Here is a 7829-nt window from a genome sequence, read left to right as displayed (position 1 = left end):
TACATACATGTGGGCAAAACACACATATGCATAAAATAAATCATTTTAAATAAAAACACCGTAACCCAGTGTTTCAACTTTATGAGTTTAGAGAGTGTGGTCCATACACATGATTTCCATAATTCAGAAATTCTTTAAGATGCAGTTTACATGAAGGGAAATGGTCTCATGTAAACTAGACAGTGTCTTGCTCTCTTTTTGTGATTCCTTGATAATAAAACTATATTGAAAGAAACATGTCACTTCTTGCCAAGGAACAGCCTCGACTTCCTCAGGAATCCTGAGGAAGGTGTGTTTGGGAGTGATAACTAGAAGTTAATCATGAGTATAGGCTGAAAGGTCTATATTCTTCTCCACACACCTTCCTAGACAGCTCTCTTTTGCTAGAAAAAAAATTCTAAAATTTCTCTAGATGGCTCATGGATTTTCCAGCCAAAGTTAGAAAAGCGGGTAGACAGAAATCTTGTGTTTTCTGATCAAAGTCAGAAAACCTTCAGCAAAAAATTCTTGGGTTTTCTGACAAAATTCAGAAAGCCCACAAGACAAATTCTAAAAAAAGAACTGCAATAGCTCTCCAGACAATTCATCTCTCTTGCAGAACCTAGCCCAGTCCTTTACATATCAATTCAGTCATTTACCCTAGGTTCCCTTTTGATTATCCCTCAAACCAGCATTTTATGATCTAGCCCCTGGATTCTTAGGAAAAGTTAACAAGTACACTTTTTAACATAGCAAATGAACTCAGAGATCTGCCTGCCTTTGTAAACACAAACAATAAGGTAGCTGTCCAGAAATCACCATTTCCACCACACCTGGACCTAAACTCACTCTGTCCCAGGCTGACCTTGAACTCAGGTTCTTGACTTGATCTGCCTGCCTTTGTAAGCACAGATAGTAAGCTAGCTAGGTGGGATCCACTCTGAGGTCACCATTCCTTAAATCTTGTTATCTCCTTCTTTAATATCTTTCTGATGAGTTGGCTCATTAGTGAAGCTGTCTCTTTTAGGTCCATGAAGCCCCTCATATAATTCATACTGCACCCTTATTTTCTCATATTTGAGAAATTATACATTCTTGAACTCGTGTTTTCAGAGTTCTTTCTCACAGCCTGAAGGACTCTGCTGAAGGTCTCTGTGTCACAGAGATACACTATTGCTTCCTGGAGTCATGCTTCTCCTAATTATCTTAGAGTCATTAACCTTAACAGGGAGAGCATTCCCAAAGGAGAAACATAAAAGAATATACATTATTCTAGAAACAAACCCCACAGCCATGGCAACCACCAGCACCCATGGAGGCCATGCCCTGCTGGCTCTGCTCCAGGGGCAGGAACCACAGCAACCCTGCAGGACTTGGCAACTTCTTTGTTGTTTATTTGTCTTTAAACAGTTCTAAGGCTTGAGACCAAGTCTCATTCATGCAGCCCTGGCAACACATCGGCATCTTTTTTAAAGTGGTTGATTAATTACTCTTTTTTCCAGGATGATACTTTGTTACCTTGGTGATAGAAGTCAATCTTCACAGCTTTAGTGGTTCATTCACCTCTACCATGTCCACTGTTTGTAACAAAGAATCAGGATGTTAACAGAACAACAGGAAGGGTTGACATTGTTTGCCAGCCTACCTTGACCAAAATTACACTTAACAAATCTTTTATCACAACCAGAGGTAAAATGTACTGGAAACAGAATCTTCTACAGTGCACCTTGTGCTATAACTCTGAGAAATCATTTTCAGACACACACGGGTAGCCCATTTTGGATACGTTATTACTACATTATAAAGTACAGTCCTATTTCATGCAACCATTTTTTCTGTTTTCTTTCTTCTCTTCTGTAGTTCCAGGGACTGAACCCAGGGCTTCATGACTGTCACACAGCCCCCACCCCCACCCGAGCTGCATCCCTGGCCTTCAGTTTGCTTTTTATTTTAAGACAGGTTCTCAAAGGTTGCCCAGATCAACCTTGACACTGCCATCTCTCCTGCCTCAGCTCCTGAGTAGCTGGATTGTAGACCTGTGGCACAAGCCCAACCTAACATGATTATTTGAAAAATAAAATCCCAAATGTGATCATTATCAACCTTCATTTGTAGAACGTTAAGGAAACTCTATTTTTTTAAAAAAAAAAATTTACTCATGTACAAGCCTCACAGTATTGGATAATTCAGAATATTTTACCACAGCATTATTTTAAACAACTCTTTATTTTGCAAGGAGAAAAGTGGAAAACATGTATCCTAAAGTTAAAGATGCTTCACCTATAATTTAAATCTTTCTTTCCCCCTGTGCTGGACTAGAGCTCACGCTGCCCAGTGCCAAGCCTGTATTCTGACACTGTGTTCCATTCCTTTAACTACAGCTGAAACTCCATCACTGCCATTCCTTTTTAAATTTATTTTTCTTTGTGTATATGAATCTCTTGCTTGCTTGTGTCCCTACACCGTGTATATGACTGGTGCCTTTAGAGGTCAGAAAAGGGTGTTGGATCCCCTTGATTGAGGTTATGGACAGTAGTGAGTCAGTATGTGGCCCTGTTGTTCTTAACCACTGAACTATCTGGCCAGTTTTCCCCTCCCCCGATTTTTAAGACAGGCAGGCATAGAACTCCTGATCCTCCTACCCCCATTTACCTAGTGCTAGGAGTAGAGGCATATGCTACCACTGTTGCCTATGACATGGTGTTGTTTTAAAAATTACCCTCCTTAAAGATAAACGTAACAACTGAGTGTGGTGGCCCACAACTTTGATTGCAGAACTCTGGTGACAGAGGCAGGCAGATCTCTGAGTTTGAGGTTTATAGAGCGAGTTCTGAGACAGCCAGGGTTACACAGAGAAACCCAGTCTCCAAAAAAAAAAAAAAAACAAAAAACAAAAACAAAAAAAAAAAAAACAAAAACAAAAACAAAAAAAAACGGCAAGCAGCCAAAATATGATACACAGGTAGTGAGTGTCTTTTTACTCTGTTTGCCTTCTCGGATCTCTCGAAACCCTTCCAAAGGCAAAGCATGGATTAAACTGTGAGGTGGGTGCCTCTAACACGAGAGATGACTAGAACTGAAAGAGAAGTCATGGCTACGCGTTGGCCGCATTCAGGGCACAATGTTTACTTTTAAATTGCTTGATTTAGCCAGGCGACTGTGGTGCACACCTTCAATCCCAGCACTCAGGAGGCAGAGGCATGTGGATCTCTGAGTCTGAGGCCAGCCTGCTGTATAGACTGAGTTCCAGGTCAGCCAAGGCTACACAGAGAAGTCTTGCCCCCTCAAAAAAAAATTCAAAGAAAAAGAAAGCTTGATTAAAATACAGAAGATTGCCCCTGAAAAATGACAGTTGACCTGACTTCTTACACACACACACACACACACAAATGCATAGGCACACAGACACAGAAACACACACACACACACACACACACACACACATGCATACAAAGGCATAGGGATTACCCTCACACATGTACCTGCACACACATTGACATACATGTATGCACCCATTTAAATTGCTTGACTTAAAATGATGCATTGAGAGGAGAGGAGAGATGATTCCAAGTATGTTGGCTGCTCTTCCAGAGTGCCTGATTTCAGCTCCTACCACCCATACTTCAGGGTTTATAACCCCAACTCCATCTCCAAATGATATGACAGCCTCTTCTGACCTCCATGTGTACCTACATGCATGTGGAATACACTTACACAGACACACACTTACATACACAGAAATAGCAAATAAAAATATCTAAACAGAAAATAACGTAAAGTATTTCCCTACACTTACACCTATCGTTCTTGGAGAGGAGAAAGGCATACTTTGAGACAGGATCTACCCTGCAAGGACCAACAAGCCTCTGTTACTGGTCAGGACCCCTCCCCACCCCCGCTCCTGTATTCTGAAAAGCTCCACATGACTAGAACACGTTTGCCTCTGGTCAAATGCCCATTGCCAGCCAACCCCTCTGATCAGAGAGCTTGCGAGCTAGCACACCTTACATAAGCAAACTAGAAAGGCCGGGTGGACTCTAACCGGCTACCCTAGAGCTCATGCTCCATGCTATAGGAGACCATAGACCTTCCCACTCACCCTCTGTATTGAAGCTATCTCAACCTCACAGCCTAAGACAAAGGGAAGCCAACACCTAGAATACAGCAGGCTCATTGTAAGGTCTTTAAAAATGCACGACCTGCAGAACAGACTCCCGCCCAGTATAGCTGCTAGCTGGCAAATATCAGCAATGTCCCCAACCCCTGGCTTGAACTGAGGCTTGAGACTCAAGTTGAAGTCTTTGTTTTAAAGATTGGATTTTTATTTATAAGTGTGTGAATGTCCCACACATGCGTGGGGATTTGAGGAAACAAAAGGGGGCATTAGATCCCCAGGAGCTGGTGGTCATGTGCCACCCCATTCAGCTGCTTGGAACAGAAATCCTCTAGCAGAGCAACGAGTGCTCTTAGCCACTGAACCATCTCTCCAGGCCCAGGCTGGAAGTCCTGCTCTCAGCTCCAGGACAGATGAACACTTTAAAGCCCTCAAGAGCGAAAGCCACCTCTATTTTTCACTACATATCTCCATGATTTTGCTCTCTTAACAGTATCAGAACTTGCTAGCACATCAAGTTATTTCAAAACATTCATTTCTTAGGAACCAGGGGAAATGTAAACATGAGGTGTCTCTGTCGCTGGGGAAATGGGAGCCACTGAACGTGTGGGACAGGCCTGTCACTCCAGCACTGGAGACACTGAGGCAGGAGGACTGTGACAGGCCCTAGACTGAGATGCTGTCAAAAATAAGCAAAATACATAGAACAGCAACTTCATACAGAAAAACAAAGGCAGATCCCAAAGCAAGTTCTCAGGATCACTTAGCAGACACTTTACAGTCTGGTTAAAAAGGATGAAGCTGGGACACTTTGAATGGAGGACTGCGCTGCACAGGTAACATCCCCCAGAGTATTTCTGCAGTATGGCAGGGCCAGGGACTCAGTGGCTACCTGGAAGTACACAATTCCTTACTAGAGCACTGGTTCTTGCTGACCAGCTAGTCCATGTGATGATTTGTTTTTCAGTCTGTCCTAAACTGTCAGGTTAGCAGGACCTAAATGACAGATGTGCACAGGTCTTTAAACGGCAGTTTTATAAATAAGGTAGTTTCCCCTTTATCTGTGGTTTCCGCTTTCTCTGCTTATTGCTACAGTGTATCTGAAAGTATTAAAGGAAACATTCAAGAAAGCAATAACGCGGGATGGAAAGGGGCGGCTCAGCAGTTCAGAGGGTAAGAGGCTTCCCTGGAGGATGAGTTCTGCTTCCAGCACCCTGGTAGAAGCCGTTCACGACCACCTGTAACATCGGTTCCAGAGGGATCCAGCGCCTCTGGCCTCTGCAAGCACCAGCAATACATGTACACATACAGACACCCAAACACAGATCACACACGTACAAACACAGAGATATCCACACATAGACAGTCACACACAGATACCCCACACCTCTATGAAGATACACAGACACACAGACAACAGACACATACACACAGAGAGAGAGACATGCACATACATGTATATGATCATACATGTGCAAACACATACACACAGAGATACCCACACATAGACACCCACATGAAGATACACACACACACACACACGTACCCACACACAGACACCCACACCCACATGAAGATACACAGACATACAGACACACAGACACACACAGAGAGAGACAGACATGCACACATGATCACACACATATAGATGCTCCCACGCAGACACACACATAATCAAAATAAGACACTTTTCCTGTCCCACTTTATTTTCATACCCTTCAGGGTCTGACAATTAACTTCTCCTTCTGTGCAGGAAATATTTGTTGACCTCTACAACAAGATAAGAGCAAAAAGAAAAACAGGAAGAAAATATGTTTAAAGTGGAGTATTGTGGCCCAGACTTGTCTTATCAGGACTCTGTGGCAAAAGAATGAGGTCATATATTTTAAACCAGCCTGGGATGACTGTCTTGAGAAAAAGGTAAGATGATAATATTTCTGTATGTGTATATGTATATATCTATTAATAAAAGTCAGTAAAACTTAAATTTAGAAGTTCAAAAGAGGGCTAGTTTGAAATGCTATCATACCAAATTTCTGTCATTTCTTTTGCTTTATAATTATTGGACTTCTTTACTCTGCCATGTTGGAAACTTTATTTATGCCTGTTTTCAGAGCTGGGTTCAACTCTGCAACCCTGAACCATCAAACTTAGTGGTGATGTTAAGGAAGAAGCATTATTTCGAAGATTTTTGAAAATATAAGAAGTTAATTCGGAAAGAAAAGATCAGAAAAATCATACTTCCCCACACGAGAGCCCTCATCCATTACTCTGCTTTGTAGCCCTCTGGTCCCATCTGCTGGGAAACTCAGTTTAGAGTAATCTGTTTTCTGTGCCTCTGCTCCTTGAGTCCTGCAAGTGTCCGGGAAGAGAAGAGTGGGGCAGTGTGTGCTCTGTTCACCTGGGGCCCTGAAGCAACTGTCACAAGACAAGTGATAACGGCCATCTACAAGCTGTCCCTTCTGTTCTCTTACTGCTGGAAGGAAGGGTCCTCCCTACTCAGCTCGCATCTCGGTTGGCAGCTTTAAAAACCTGGATCTCTATGTACTTCCTCTCCCTGGAGAAAAGGACCCCACAGCTAAGGGCTGGCTTGGGAAGCTGCCTGCACAAAATTATCACGAGGATCATCCTTCGCCTCTGTAGTTCCATGAACTTTATTCAAGAGTTTCCCACCCCACCTGACCTCTGCCAGGACGTCCCATGGTGTCTGGGCCTAGAAAGTATTTTGCCTCATCCCTTTACAGGGCTCAGCTGTACTCCTCAGATTCCACACTACGCAAATCATGCTGCTTGGATTTAGCTAAGAGTTAGGATAGAAACCGTGACCAGGTTCCTTCCCTGCCACCAAATACTAATAAGCTATTGTTTGATGGCTTGTTAGAACTGAGGTTAGCTCCCAATTCAGGCTCCAGAAATTTATAGATTACCTACCGAAACGCTTCTAGCCAGCCCGCGAGATCCAGTCTCTTATTTGGCCAATCTCTCTTTCTGGGGCTGACTACAAAGGCCCCTTTTGGCTCACCTAATTAACATGCCCAATTAAAATTAAGCACCTCATCCTAACGTGGGGTTTCCTGTTTGCCTTTATAACTGACATTTACTCATTTGCCCCGTCTGTCTCCTCTCTATCCATAGGCAGTCCTCCTGCCTCCAGAGCAGCAAACGGACCTTCCCCTCTCCCTTGTTCTGTTCAGTTCATGTTCTCCCTCGTCCTCCATCTCCTGTCTTTGTCTCTTATTCCCTGCCCTCTGTCCCTCTGGGGCAAACACATCTCCTTTGTGCTGAGACCATGGCCACCTACCTTAGGTTATTCTCTTGCGTTTTAAAAAAATCATCTTGGAGGAGGCCGTGTGGGTCAGCACTCAGACAGCACACGGAGATCAGGCTGTACCAGGCTCAGACAGCACCAGGCTGATCTCTGTGAGGAGGAAGCCAGCCCAGTCTAGGTAGCATGTCCCAGGCCTGTCAGTCAGGGATGCACAGTGAAACTTGGTATCAAAAAAACAAACAAACAAACAAACAAAAAACCCTCGAGAGCAAGAAAGATAGAAGGAGAGGGAGAAAAGGAGGAAAAAGGAAGTAAGAAAAGAGAACCTTTCTGTAGTCAAGACCTAGAACTCAAACCTAGAAAACACATGCACCTGAGATACTACCTGACTTGACATCACACTATCCCTATTTCCCAACTTTAAAAACAAAACAGGAATAAGGGCAAGTTCTTAGTGTCAACATTTTT

At 43.3% G+C, this 7829-nt stretch overlaps 1 pseudogene; it reads right to left on the bottom strand.

Moving 5' to 3' along the window:
* Positions 1–507: 507 nt before the first annotated feature.
* Rnu7-151 (RNA, U7 small nuclear 151) lies at positions 508–564 on the bottom strand (annotated as a pseudogene).
* Positions 565–7829: the final 7265 nt, after the last annotated feature.

Source organism: Rattus norvegicus, chromosome 2, assembly GCF_036323735.1.
Source record: "Rattus norvegicus strain BN/NHsdMcwi chromosome 2, GRCr8, whole genome shotgun sequence".
NCBI classification, from domain to species: Eukaryota; Metazoa; Chordata; class Mammalia; order Rodentia; family Muridae; genus Rattus; species Rattus norvegicus.
The sequence above is the reverse complement of the archived record's forward strand: the minus strand, read 5'-3'. Positions and strand labels throughout refer to the sequence as shown.